This window comes from Panthera pardus, unplaced genomic scaffold (assembly GCF_024362965.1).
Source record: "Panthera pardus isolate Hobbes unplaced genomic scaffold, ASM2436296v1 HiC_scaffold_2, whole genome shotgun sequence".
Taxonomy (NCBI): Eukaryota; Metazoa; Chordata; class Mammalia; order Carnivora; family Felidae; genus Panthera; species Panthera pardus.
In genome coordinates this window covers 49,070,555-49,084,116 of record NW_026526765.1, presented here as the reverse complement: position 1 = coordinate 49,084,116, position 13,562 = coordinate 49,070,555, and the positions used below count along the sequence as shown (strand labels likewise).

The 13,562-nt window shown below is 35.8% G+C and overlaps 1 protein-coding gene across 1 annotated transcript in view; it reads right to left on the bottom strand.

Annotated features, from left to right (window-relative positions):
* Positions 1–13,354, bottom strand: part of THG1L (tRNA-histidine guanylyltransferase 1 like) — a 29,451-nt gene extending 16,097 nt beyond the window's left edge. The window contains exons 1-2 of the mRNA XM_019464548.2: positions 13,285–13,354; positions 11,469–11,500 (exon numbers count right to left, since the gene is read on the bottom strand). The gene's annotated coding sequence lies outside the window, so the exon portion shown is untranslated. The remainder of the gene's footprint in view (positions 1–11,468; positions 11,501–13,284) is intronic.
* Between the last annotated feature and the right edge of the window lie 208 nt (positions 13,355–13,562).

Sequence of the window (13,562 nt, the reverse complement as noted above, 5' to 3'; positions counted from 1 at the left end):
TGCTAGAATGACTACGAAAATCAGATTCTCTTCCTATTAGAAATGCTATACTGGTGATCACATTGCCTTCAAGACAAAAGAGGCCGCCCATTGATTAGGCTTATACAAAAGGAAAAAAATCTGAAAAATACAGAAAACAACTTCTGATGACATTGAATTTAGCATTGCGCTTAGAGCCAGTGCACAGAGTGCTGCTCCTAGACCCTTACAAGTTCCTGGAGAGCAGGGACCTTGCTTAATATTTTTCAAAGCTGTATCCTCTGTGCCTGGAATAGTGTCTGGCACATAAGAAGCAATCAATAAATAACTGCTGAAAGATTAAGCCAGTAAGTTCCTTTTTTGTATATGAACTTGGATTTTTAGAAGCCTCAATTCATTGGGGGTGTAAATAAATAACTTCTTTTTTCCCAATAACTGCTCTCTCACCTTCTCCTTTATTCATGGTTAGCAATTCCCTTAAAGAATCTTGGCCAGATCCCATACTTCCCAGTAGGTGAAATGTATTAATGTTGGCATTAAAACGTTGGTCAAGAGCACTGTGCTCCTTCAAATGCAGGCCAACTCTCTCCCTCTCAGTCCTATTCTTCTGTCAACTCAGTGTGAAGAGGTGATTATAGCAGGCCTGGTTCTGGCTTCTTTAGCAAGCCCTTCAGGGAGGTGGCTAGCTTAATAGGGGCTTATGAAACTCAGAGGTGGGCTACTTCACACTTAATGTTCTCAGCTTTGGGCCTTTGGTATAATTTAAGAACAACAGGAAAAATCACACCCAACATCTTATTTAGCAGTTTGAGTTGGATCAAAAGCAATTCACATAGGTGAGATGAACTTGAAAGAGAATAGGATGACCTTTGGATAAATTCAGGAGTATGAGTAATACATGCAAGGTAGACTGAGGTACGTGAGGAGACTGACAAAGAGATGGAACGTACGGAGTGGAAAACAAACTATAAGAGACAACATCAGACTTGAGGATATCAGGCACTAGGTAAGGACTTTAGCCTTGCTCTATCTAACAGTGTTTTAGGAAAATTAATCTGGCTATGGCATGAAGGGTACATGAAAGGAAAAAAAAAAAAAAAACCCAGGGGAAGCTAGGCCAACAGAGAATCTATTTTAACATTTCAGATATGCAGTGCTGACTAAAAGGAAGACAGGGATGAAGAAACGGAAAAGAATTTGGCATCTATAAAATGTTCTGAGGTCCTAAATCACAAAGATCTTTAATCCTTTTTAGAAAAGCCAAGGCATTAAGATATCTTGAAATAATTACAGATATTATTATTGATACAGAGACAGAATCATGTTCAATGAAGTATAAATTCCACCATATAACTAGGAGTTATTTATAGGGCTGCATCTTGAATGTTCCATAATGATTTGGCCCTGAATGGGCCATAAGTTGGTAGTGAGTTGATACAGGCAGATATATTTCAATTTATTTTTTTCCAGTGACTGGGCTGCTTTACTGAAGAAAAGAATTTGAAATCTTCATGCCTATCTAAAAGTGGAATCTGGAATGTGAACTGACTTTCTATATAGCTTACACTGTTACTCATTCTTAAGTGATGGAAATTAAAGGTAAAAGAAAATCCAGTAAGTAATTTGCTTGGGAAGGATTATTTCCTAATCTGAGTTCAATGAGATCTTCTTTTTCATTTTAACAAAGGAAAAAAAAAAACCTGCATAAAAAATACTACTACCCATGCTTAATTTTTATTACTGGTTCTGGCTAATTGGGGATCAAAAGTGGTTCCTAGAACACTCATACACAGAATTTCACCTCTAAATATTTCTGACATAGCTTGCCTCTGTTTCTGTGGAGAAACATAACATTGGGAAGAGAATTCAAAGGATTTCAGAGACTGAACCACACTGCATCACTGACACTGCATGCATTTATACCATTTAAGGAAATCTTTTCTCTCTGTGATATTTTGTTTATGAAGATCACTACTTAAGAACATGTTCTTAGGCAAAATCTCACAAATCATTTCCCCCTTTGACTCATCGTAGATGCAGTCTGGAAGTTACCTTCCTCTTTAAATTACTACATTTAAAAGTACAATTCTGTAATTATAGATTTTTAGGATGAGTAACTGCAATATAAATTAGGATCAGAGTAACTCTCTCTATATAAATATATCCAAAGTATCTTCACTCCTGAACTATATTTAGGCTTTGTTTTATACATGTTTGAAGATGAACATCATCTTTTCCATTTCCACACTGAATTTGGGCCAGATTTATCTTCATTTTCCCGGTCAACAGGCTTAGAATCCAAAATTTGGAATCATTGTTGGCTCTTCTCTGTTTTCCTCCAATAATAATGGTTAAAATGTTTACTAGATGCCAGATTATTTATTGAGCCCTTTACATAGAGCATTTAATAATATACTCCAAACAGTTCTCTTAGGTATATATTGTTGTTTATCCCCCATTTTATAGCCTTATAGAGATTAAATTATTTGCCCAAATCACATAGCTAGTAAATGGCATAGCCAGGATGGAAAGCCAGAAATGTAATGCCAGAGTTTATGTTCTTAACCAATTTTTCTACAATGCCTCCTAATAACATCATAACATTGGTTTATAGATTTATCCACTCAATTACTTACTAATTTATTTATTCATTCCATAATACTTCTTAAGCAGTCATTCTACAGACACTGTAGAAGTTGCTAGAAATTAAGAAAAGGTCCCTACACTAACAATTTCAGGAGAAAAACATGTTAACAAAAAATTAAAGTATATTACAAATGTTTAACAAATGCTATTTTCATTCCTTCTATCAATTTGGATGCTTCTTGTTGCAAATAACTAGGAGCCTGAATAATAGAAGCTTAAACAATACAAAAATTTACTTATATCCTATAGGGAAATTGAGTTTGGCAATTCCAGGGCCCATGCAGTGGCTCAATGATGCCATCGGGATTGGAACACTTTTAATACTTCTGCTTTACTGTCCACACCATATCAGAGAGATCTCTCCTCATGTTCACAAAATGGCTGCCATAGTACCAGACATCACGTTCTCACACTATAACATCTAAAGTGGAAAGGAAGGTGATGAACACAAAAAAACTTTCTTTGTACATCTGCTCTCTTTTCTACTAGGAAAAATGGTTTTCCTCAGAAGCATCCAATACACTGCTCCTTATGTCTCAGTGGAGAACCTGGGTCACGTGCTCACCTCTATACCAAGCTCAAGTAAGGGAACAGTACTTGGGACAGTGTCTTCTAAACAAAAGCAGGGTTTTGTTAGTAAGGAAAAAGGGAGAATGGTGGAAAAGTAGGCAATCGATAGTGTTTACCATATCCTTTTTCTAATATGAATGCCAAAACAGAGGTATATAGAAAGTGCTGTGAAAGAATAGATTAAAAAAATATTTTATTCTGCCTATGAGATCTAGAGATAGCTTTTTAAGGAATTGTACATTTCAGCTGAGTCTTGAAGGGTAGATGGAAGTGTACCAGACAAAGAACCAGGATCTCAGAATATCAGAGATAACAGACCTTAAAGAATATTAGAAAAAATTACACTGAACATGTACATCTCCTTCACAGTATTTTCCAATTCTGCCTCATTTCTTTCTATGACCTCTGCCTCTAGTCAAGTCAAAACCAACAGTGCTTGGGCCTCTTTGCTTTGGCCAATAGTGATTTTATGTGGTAGGAGGTCCAAGATAATAAAAATGCAAGAACCACATTTTTGCCAGCTGACCAAATGCTCTTTTGACCAAATAAGATAATAAAGGACACAGTATGTACACTGTGAGGGACCTCAAATATTTGTTCCTTTCCCAGCTACCTTTATTTCTCTTTCCATCTTTCTCTTTTATTAATTATCTTCCATTCTTATTTCAGAGAATGACAAAATTGAAAAGCTAGAATTTTGATTCTGCTGATAGTAATAAAATAGAAACTATAGGATACCATGTGATAGAGACCAAGGAGCCTCGCTTTTCCCTCTTTATTCAGGACAAAAATTATGTTACTAATCCTTTCTTATGTAACAAATTATCCTAAAACTTAGTGGCTTAAAACAGTAATAAGTATGTATTGTCTCACATGGTTTTTGTAAGTCTGGAATTCCGGAGTAGCCTAGCTGGGTGGTTTTGGCTCAGGGTCTTTCACAAGGTTGCAATTAACATGCCAGCTGGGTGTGTAGTCATCTGGAGGCTTGAATGGGACCAACTTATCTGCTTCCAACATAATTTACTTATGTGGCTGTTGGTGGGAAGTGGCAGTCCTCCCCACGTGGCCTCTTCATAGGGCTACTTGGTACATGGAGGCGGGCTACAGTAGCAGACAAAACATAGATTGTTAGATGAGTTAGGATAACTAAATATGAAGTGAACTCCAGTCCTTATTTTACATCACATATAAAGGAAAATCACACACAATAAAGACCTAAATATGAAAGGTAAGACTACAGAACTTAATGGAAGAAAATATAAAAGAATTCTTTGGAGAAACTTGAGGTGGGAAAATATTTTCATTTCCTTTTCCTTTTCTTTTTCCTTTTCCTTTCCTCTTCCCCTTTCCCTTTTCCTTTCCTTTCCTTTCCTTTCCTTTCCTTTCCTTTCCTTTCCTTTCCTTTCCTTTATTTCTAGAGAAAGGGAGATAGTGTGTGAGTGGGGCAGAGGGGCGGAGGGAGGGAGAGAATCCCAAGCAGACTCCACGCTCAGCATGGAATCCAATGCAGGGCTCAATCCCACGACCCTGGGAACATGACCTGGGCCAAAATCAAGAGTCAGACACTCAACCAAATGAGCAACCCAGTTTCCCCAAGAAAATATTTCTTAAACAAGACTCTAAAAGCATAAATTATAGGGTAAAAAAATGATGGATGCAACTGCATTAAATTAAGGATTCCTGTTCAACAGAGGATATCAGAGATAAATGAACAGATGGGTCACACACAAGAAGATATTTGCAATGTTTGAAGATCAATAATAAATAAGGGACTCCTGTGGATCAACATGGAAAAAGCATGGAACAATAATAAAATGATAAATGATTTGAATATGCATAGTTATTAATTGAGAAGGCTAAAAGACTAGTAAGCTTATGATGAGATGCTCAGCCTTTCTAATGATCAGAGAAGTGCAAATCGAAACAGTAAGATACTTCTATACTCCAAAAAGATTGGCAAAACTTCTTGAATAAAACCAAGAGTTGGTAAAAAAGTAGAAAACAGGAAATCCTCGTGTGTGCCACTGCTATGAGTTTGAAGTCAAACAGACACCTGAGAGAGCAATCTGTTCATTAGTGAAGTGGTGTGTGTGCATTCCTAGAACCCAGAAATCCCACTCTTGGATGTGTCTGCACAGAAGATGTTGTACAGGTTTATGGGGGCATGTCCATGACAACACTGCTTGTGGTGGGAACTTGCTGGAGGCACCCTAGGAGTCCATCAGTAGAGCAATGCAGAGGTAACAAGTTCTTGACAGAATCCAGAATTCAGGAGCTCAGAACCAGATGTACCTATATGGCATGGACAGATATTTCTACAGATTTTTCTGCTTCACAAGGGTAGAAAGTAGATCAGTAGTTTCCAGGAGCTGGGGAAAGGAAAAATGGGGAGTAACTACTAATGGGTTTGAGGTTTCCTTTTGGGATAATGAAAATATGCCAGAATCAAATAGTGGTGATTGCTGCATACTAAAAAACACATACTAAACATATTAAAAACATACTAAAAACTACTAAATTGTACACTTAAAAAATAAAAGATCAGTAAACACATCCACTGGAAAAAATACAGATAACCCAGAAGAAATTTTAAAAATTATGTTAAATGAAAAAAAGAAACAAATTGAGTCTGTATCTAAGATGATATGTGTAAATTAAAAAACAAATACATGTATCCTCCAAACACTGTATATCACTCAATGATACATATATAACCAAAGATACACTAACTACGTTAAAGTGCGTGCCTGGGGGATGGGGGTGAGGGAAAACAGAATTGGAATGGGAATAGAAAATGGTGAATAAAGAAGTGTCATAAAATAATAAAATAAAACAGGAATAGGGACTTCAGTAGACAGACTAATGCCCCTCTAAAGACATCCATGTACTATCATCCTAGGAACATATAATTACGTTACCTTATATGGCAAAAGGAACTTTGTAGATATGACTAAGTTAACTATTTAAAAACAGGGATATTATCGTAGATTATCTGGGTGAGCCCAATGTAATCATAAGGATACTTAAAAGATGGCAAAGGGAGATAAATGAACCAGAGAAGATGATGTAATGATGGAAGGCAGGGGGCATGGAAGGTCAGAGTGATGCATTTGCTGGCTTTGAAGATGGAAGAGGTCCATGAGCCAAGAAATGTGGGCAGCCTCTCAACAGTGGGAAAATCAAGAAACAGATTCTTCCCTAGAGCCTCCAGAAGGAAAGCAGCCTTACTGACTTAGTTTTCGTCCCGTGTGACCTACTTCAAATTTCTGACCTCCAGAACTATAAAGTAATAAATTTGTGTTGCTTTAAGTCATTAAATTTATGGCTCCAACAGCAATAGGAAATTTACACAGGGACTTGCCCATAGCAAAGTTGATACTCTGCTGGAACTACAGAGAATAATGAACTCAATTATCTGTACTGAAAGTCCAAAAAGAAAAAAAATGTCCGTCTCCCCCCATAAACAATTAGTACTTGGTTCATTCTGTATTTCTTCTAAGAATTAGCATGTGGTGGCAATTCTAAACCTTAAAAAATTCTAAAATTTTTTAAATGTAAGTTTAATCAAATTCATTTCACAATTTTGTAAGGATAAAGAGGTACCCCTTTCTCACCAGTTACTATGGATATTTGGTTCCTGTTTGTATTAACTGCTTGGGCTGCCATAACAAAAAACACAGGCTGGGTAGGTTAAAAAACAGACATTTATTTTCTCACAGTACTGGAGGTTAGAAGTCCTAGATCAAGTTCTGGCAGGGTTCATTCTTGGTGAGAGCTCTCTTTCTGGCTTATAGATAACTACCTTCTTGCCATGTTCTCATATGGCCTTTCCTAGGTGTGTTCTCAAAGAGGGTGGGCAAGAGAAGAGAGCTCTCTGGCTTCTCTTCTCATAAAGACACTAATCCTATTGGATCATAGCCCCAACCTTATGACCTCATTTAAATTTATTTAGTTCTGTAGAGACCCTATCTCCAATACAGCCACACTAGGAGTTAGGGCTTCAGCATTTGAATTTTGGGAGTCACAAACATTCAGTCTATAATACTGGTTTAGTGGATCCATTTTACGTAATCTTCTTAGGACATTTTTGTGACCTTAGACAGTGTTGTTATTAATTTAAATTTTCTGTTAAAAAGATAAGCTGTATAGGGGCGCCTGGGTGGCTCAGTCGGTTAAGCGTCTGACTTCGGCTCAGGTCATGATCTCGCAGTCTGTGAGTTCGAGCCCCACGTTGGGCTCTGTGCTGACAGCTCCGAGCCTGGAGCCTGCTTTGGATTCTGTGTCTTCTCCTCTCTCTGCCCCTCCCATGCTCATTCTCTGTCTCTCTCTGTCTCTTAATAATAATTTAAAATTTTTTTTAAAATTAAAAAAAAAGATAAGCTGTATAAGAGAAGAGAAATCATTTGTTTTATCTTCTGTTATGTTCCCAGTACCTAGTACAGAGCTTAGCACATTTTAGGGGTTCATTAAATATTTGCTGAATGAACAAATTAATCAATCAGTGAATGGAAACTCTCCTCTAGGCTTTTAGTCAGTGACTGGTAGCAACCATAGAAAAGAACAGAGCTCAAAACGTTCTGCTGCATATTCTCTCTTATGAAAAGAGAAAAGAAATGGAAATGTATTAGTTTCCAAGGCTGTTTTAACAAAGTACTGCAAACTGGGTGGCTTAAAATAGTGGAAATTTTTTCTCTCATGGTTCTGGAGACTAGCACTTTGAAATCAAGATGGAGGCAGATTGATTCTTTCTGGAGGCTCTGTGGGAAAATCGGTTCAATACAGGACATTTCTCCAACGTAGACATAGAGAAGGCCAACAGGGGCACCTGGATGGCTCAGTTGGTTGAGCGTCTAACTTTGGCTCAGGTCATGATCTCGTAGTTTGTGAGTTTGAGCCCTGCACTGGGCTCTGTGCTGACAGCTTGGAGCCTGGAGCCTGCTTTGGATTCTGTGTCTCCCTCTCTCTCTGCCCCTGGCCCACTCACACTCTGTCTCTGTCCTCTCTTTCAAAAATAAATAAACATAAAAAACATTAAAAAAATTTTTAAAAAAGAAGATATAGAGAAGGTCAACAGACACATGAAAAGATGTTTAACATCACTCCTCATCAGGTGAATACAATTCAAAATTACAATGGAATATCATCTTACACCTGTCAGAATGACTAAAATTAAAAAAAACACAAGAAACAAGTGTTGGCAAGGATGTGAGAAAAAGGAAGTCTTTTACATTACTGGTGGGAATGCAAACTGGTGCAAACACTGTGGAAAACAGTATGGAGGTTCCTCAACAAGTTAAAAATAGAACTACCCTACCATCCAGTAATTGCACTACTGGGTATTTACCTAAAAACAACAACAACAACAACAACAACAACAACAACAACAACTAACATGAATTCAAAGGGATATATCCACCCTTATGTTTCCTACAGATTTATTTACAATAGCCATATTATGGAAGCAGCCCTTAACCATCAACAGATGAAACAAAAAGGTGTGGTGTGATGTGTGTGTGTGTGTGTGTGTGTGTGTGTACACACACACAGTGGAATATTATTCTTCCATAGAAAAGAATGAAATCTTGCCATTTTTAATGACATGAATGGAGCTACAGAGCATAATGCTAGGTAAAAAAGATAAATACCCTATTATTTCACTCATATGTGGAGTTTAAGAAACAAAACAAATGAGCAAAGAGAAAAAAAAGAAAGAAATAGAGACAAAACAAGAAACAGACTCTTAATTATAGAGAACAAACTGGTGGTTACCAGAGGGGAGGTGGGTGAGGGGATGGGTTAAACAGATGGTGGGGATTAAAGAGTACACTTCTCGTGATGAGCACTGGGTGATGTATGGAATTATTGAGTCACTACATTGTACACCTGAAAGTAACATAGCACTGTATATTAACTACACTGGAATTTAAAAATAACAGTAATTTTAAAATAATACATAAAAAATAAAATAATAAAATCAAATAATCTCTATTTTAAGTAAGCATGATTTCAGGGGAGCCTTGGTGGCTCAGTCAGTTGAGTGTGTGACTCTTGATTTCAGCTCAGGTCATGACCTCAGAGTCATGGCATCAAGCCCTGCCTCAGGCTCCCTGCTGAGCACGGAGCCTGCTTGGGGTTCTCTCTCTCTCTCTCTCTCTCTCTCTCTCTCTCTTTCTCTCTCCCCCTGTCCCTCCCCAGATCACACATGCACTCTTTCTCTCTCTCTAAAATAAAGACAATTAAATTTAAAAATTTAAATAAAAAGTATGATTTCAGATAAATTTCTCTAAGTGTTTAAGTGCTCAGATAAATACATATTCAAAAATATGTGAGATTACATTTTATGAAATGTAATACAATTCATTAAATGTAAGTTCATTGAAACTATAAGGAGGACAAACTGGCTCAACTACTGAATTTCAAATACATGTTTCCTTGTCCCAAGGTGTAGCATTCCATAATATATTCCTTTAAGGTAAAGAAAAAGTTATTTAACTAAAGGATGAGACCATTAAAAAATAAAACAGATTGAAGCGATAGTATGGGAAAAGGTATATGAAACAAACACTAACCATAAGAAAGCTGGAGAGGCTATATTAAAATAGACTTTAAGAAAATCACTAGAGGGGCATCTGGGTGGCTCAGCCAGTTAAGCATCTGACTTTTGGTTTCAGCTCACATCATGATTTCACGGTTTGTGGGTCCGAGCCCCATGTCGGCTCCACACTGTCAGTGAAAAGCCTGCTTAAGGATTCTCTCTCTGCCCCTCCCCCATTCACATTCTCTTTCTCTCTCAAAATAAATAAATTTAAAGAATTTTTAAAAAATAAGAAAATCGCTAGAGACAGAGAAGAATATTTCATAATGATAACAGGGTCAATTAATCAAAAAGATACAGCAATTCCAAATAGCACCTAGCAAGAGAACCCTGAAATATGTAAAGCAAAAATTGATAACTTTGAAAGGAGAAGCAGACTATTCAGGAATTATAGTTGGATATTTCAATATTTCTCTCTCACTGACAATACTAATTCATAATACAACTAGACAGTAAATAAGAAAGGATATAGAATACTTGAGCAATACTATTAAACAACTAGAACACTCCACCCAGCAACAGTAGAATATACATTCTTTTCAAGTACACATGAAAGATTCTCTAGAATATATCACACACTAGGTGAAGGAACAAATCACAATACATTTATAAGGACTGAAATCATACAAAATATGTTCTTTGGCCATAATGGAATTAAATTAGAAGCCAATAACAGAAGGAAATCTGGGAGATCTTTATATAGTTTGAAATTAAACAATATGCTTCTAAATAACTCATGGATCAAAGAAGAAATCACAAGAGAAATTGGAAAATATCTCTACTGCATGAACAAAAAATTGGGACATAGCAAAACTAATGGAACACAGGTAAAGCAGTACACAGAGGGAAATTTATAGCCTTAAATGCTTATATTAGGAAGGAAATGAGCTTTAAAATAACCTAAAAAAATTAGCTAAGCTTTCAACTTAAGAAATTATAAAGGAAGAGCAAATCAAACCCAATGTAAGTAGAATGAAGGAAATAATAAAGACAATAGCAGAAATCAATTTTTCAAAAACCAGCAAAACAATAGACAAAATCAATGAAACTGACAGTTTTTTGAAAAGATCTATGGAATTGATAAAATTTTAGTAAAATGACTACAAAAAAAGAGAAGAGATACAAATTACCAAAATTAGGAATGAAAGAGGAAACATTCTGAACCCTATAGAAATAAAAATATTACAACGTAATATTATAAATTATAAACAACTTTATTTCAATAATTTGACACCTTAGTTGAAATGAGCGAATTTGCAGACAGAAATGACAAATTGACTCAAGATGAAATATAGAATTTGAATGGACCAATATCAAGCAAAGACATTACATTACTTAATTGAGTTACAAACTACAGACCAATACCCTTCATGAATATAAATGTTAAAACTCTTAAAAGATCCAGTAAGGTATGAAAAGTATTATACATTATGACCAAGTAAGGTTTACCCAGATTAGCTTAACATTTGAATAGCACTTAATGTAATGCATATATTAGCAGCAGCAAACTACAGCCTGCAGACCAAATCTGGTGTCTTTTTTTCTGTAAATAAAGTTTTGTTGAAACATAATTATTCCCATTCATTTACATGTTGCCTATAATTGCTTTCATGCTACAAGAGCAGAGTTGATTGATTGCCACCGAGATCATACAGCTCACAACACCAAAAATACTTACTTTATGGTCCTTTCTGGAAAATGTTGCTGACGCTGGAATAAAGGAGTAAACAATATGATCATCTCAATAAATATAGAAAATGCATTTGATAAAATCCAACAAACATTCATGATAAAGCTCTCAACAAACTAGGAATAAAACATAACTTCTTTAATTTGATAAAAAGCAGCTACATAAAACCTACAACTAACATCATGCTTAAAGATGAAAGACAATGCTTCCCCCCAATATTGGGTACAAAGCAAGGATGTCCACTCTTGCCACTTCTATTTAACACTGGACTGTAGCTTCTAGCCTGTGCGACAGGCAAGAAAATATGAATATAATATCAATATACAACCAACTAGAAATGAAATTAAGAAAATAGTTATATTAACAACAGTTTAAAAAATATTTAGGAATTTTAACAAAAGAAGTGCAGAACTGTAGACTGAAAGTTACAAGACATTGTAAAGAAAAATTAAAAAAAAAAAGAAAAAAAAAGAAAAATTTAAGACCAAAATAAATGGAGATATGTCCCAAGTCTGCAAATTGGAAAACTCAATATTGTTAAGATATCTATTTTTCTCTGCAAGTGAATTGCAGAGATTCAATGCAACAGGCTGTGTGTGTGTGTGGTGAAAATTGATAAGCTAATGTTAAAATCCATAAGGAAATCCAAAGGACCAAAAATAGCTAATATGGCTTTTGAAAAGAACTAAGTTTGAGGACTTATTTGACTTAATTTCAAGATTTACCATAAAACTATAATGATTAAGACAGTGTGGCATAATACTTCTAGAGAAAAACATGACAGAAAAACCTTTTTAACTTTGGTTTAGGCAAAGATTTCTTAGATATGATTAAAGGCATATTGATAGTTAGACTCCATCAAAGTTAAAAAACTTTTACTATTCAAAAGACATCATTAAGAATGAAAAAATGGGGTGCCTGGGTGGCTCAGTCGGTTAAGCATCTGACTCTTGATTTCAGCTCAGGTCATGATCTCACGGTTTGTTAGTTAAAGCCCTGCATCAGGCTCTGCACTAACAGTGCAGAGCCTGGTTAGGATTCTCTCTCTTCCTCTCCCTCTGCCCCCCCGCCACTCTCACTCTCTCTCTCTCTCTTTCTCAAAAATAAATAAACATTAAAAAAAAGAATGAAAAATAAGAAGAATGAAAAGAAGCCACAGAGTGGAAGAAAATATTTACAAACATATATCTAATAAAGACTCTGTATCCATAATATATTAAGAATCCCTAAAAAAAAAAAAAAAAAAAAAAAAATCCCTAGGGGCTCCGGGTGACTCAGTCAGTGTCCGACATTGGCTTAGGTCATGATCTTGCAGTTTGTGAGTTTAAGCCCCGCAGTGGGCTCTGTGCCGACAGCTCAGAGCCTGGAACCTGCTTCAGATTTTGTGTCTCCCTCTCTCTCTGCCCCTCCCCCTGCCACACTCTGTCTCTCTCCCTCTTTCTCAAAAATAAATAAACATTAAAAAAATTTTTTTTAATCCCTAAAAGTCAACAATAAGAAAACAGCTGAATATAAAAAAATGGACAAAAACACTTTAATAGACACTAGGCAATGAAGATGTATAGAATAGCAACTAAACACATGAAAAGATGTTCAGTGTCATTATTTATTGTGAAAATTTAATTTTAAATACAATTATTTACTATAACATACCCACTAGAGTGGCTAAAATTTAAATGACTTATGGTACCACATGTTGGAGAAGAGGCAGAGAAAGTGAGACCCTCATGCTGTGAGTGCAAATTTAAAGTGGTACATTCATTTTGCAAAGCAGTTTGGCAGTTTTGTAAAAGTTTATACTTACCGTATAACCTAGCAAGTCTGTTCCTAGATGCCACAAATATTTGTATATGAATGGACATCATATTCACAGCATCAAAAACCTAGAAATAATCAAATATCAATCAGCTATTGAATGGATAAGCAAGATGAGTGACAGACATCTTACAACAAAATATCTAAAGACAATTTGGTATTTCCGTATAATAGAATATTACTCTGCAAAAACAAACAAAAAAAATGAACCACTAATACATTCAGCTTGGATGAACTTCAAAAACATTATGCTATGTTAAAGAAGAC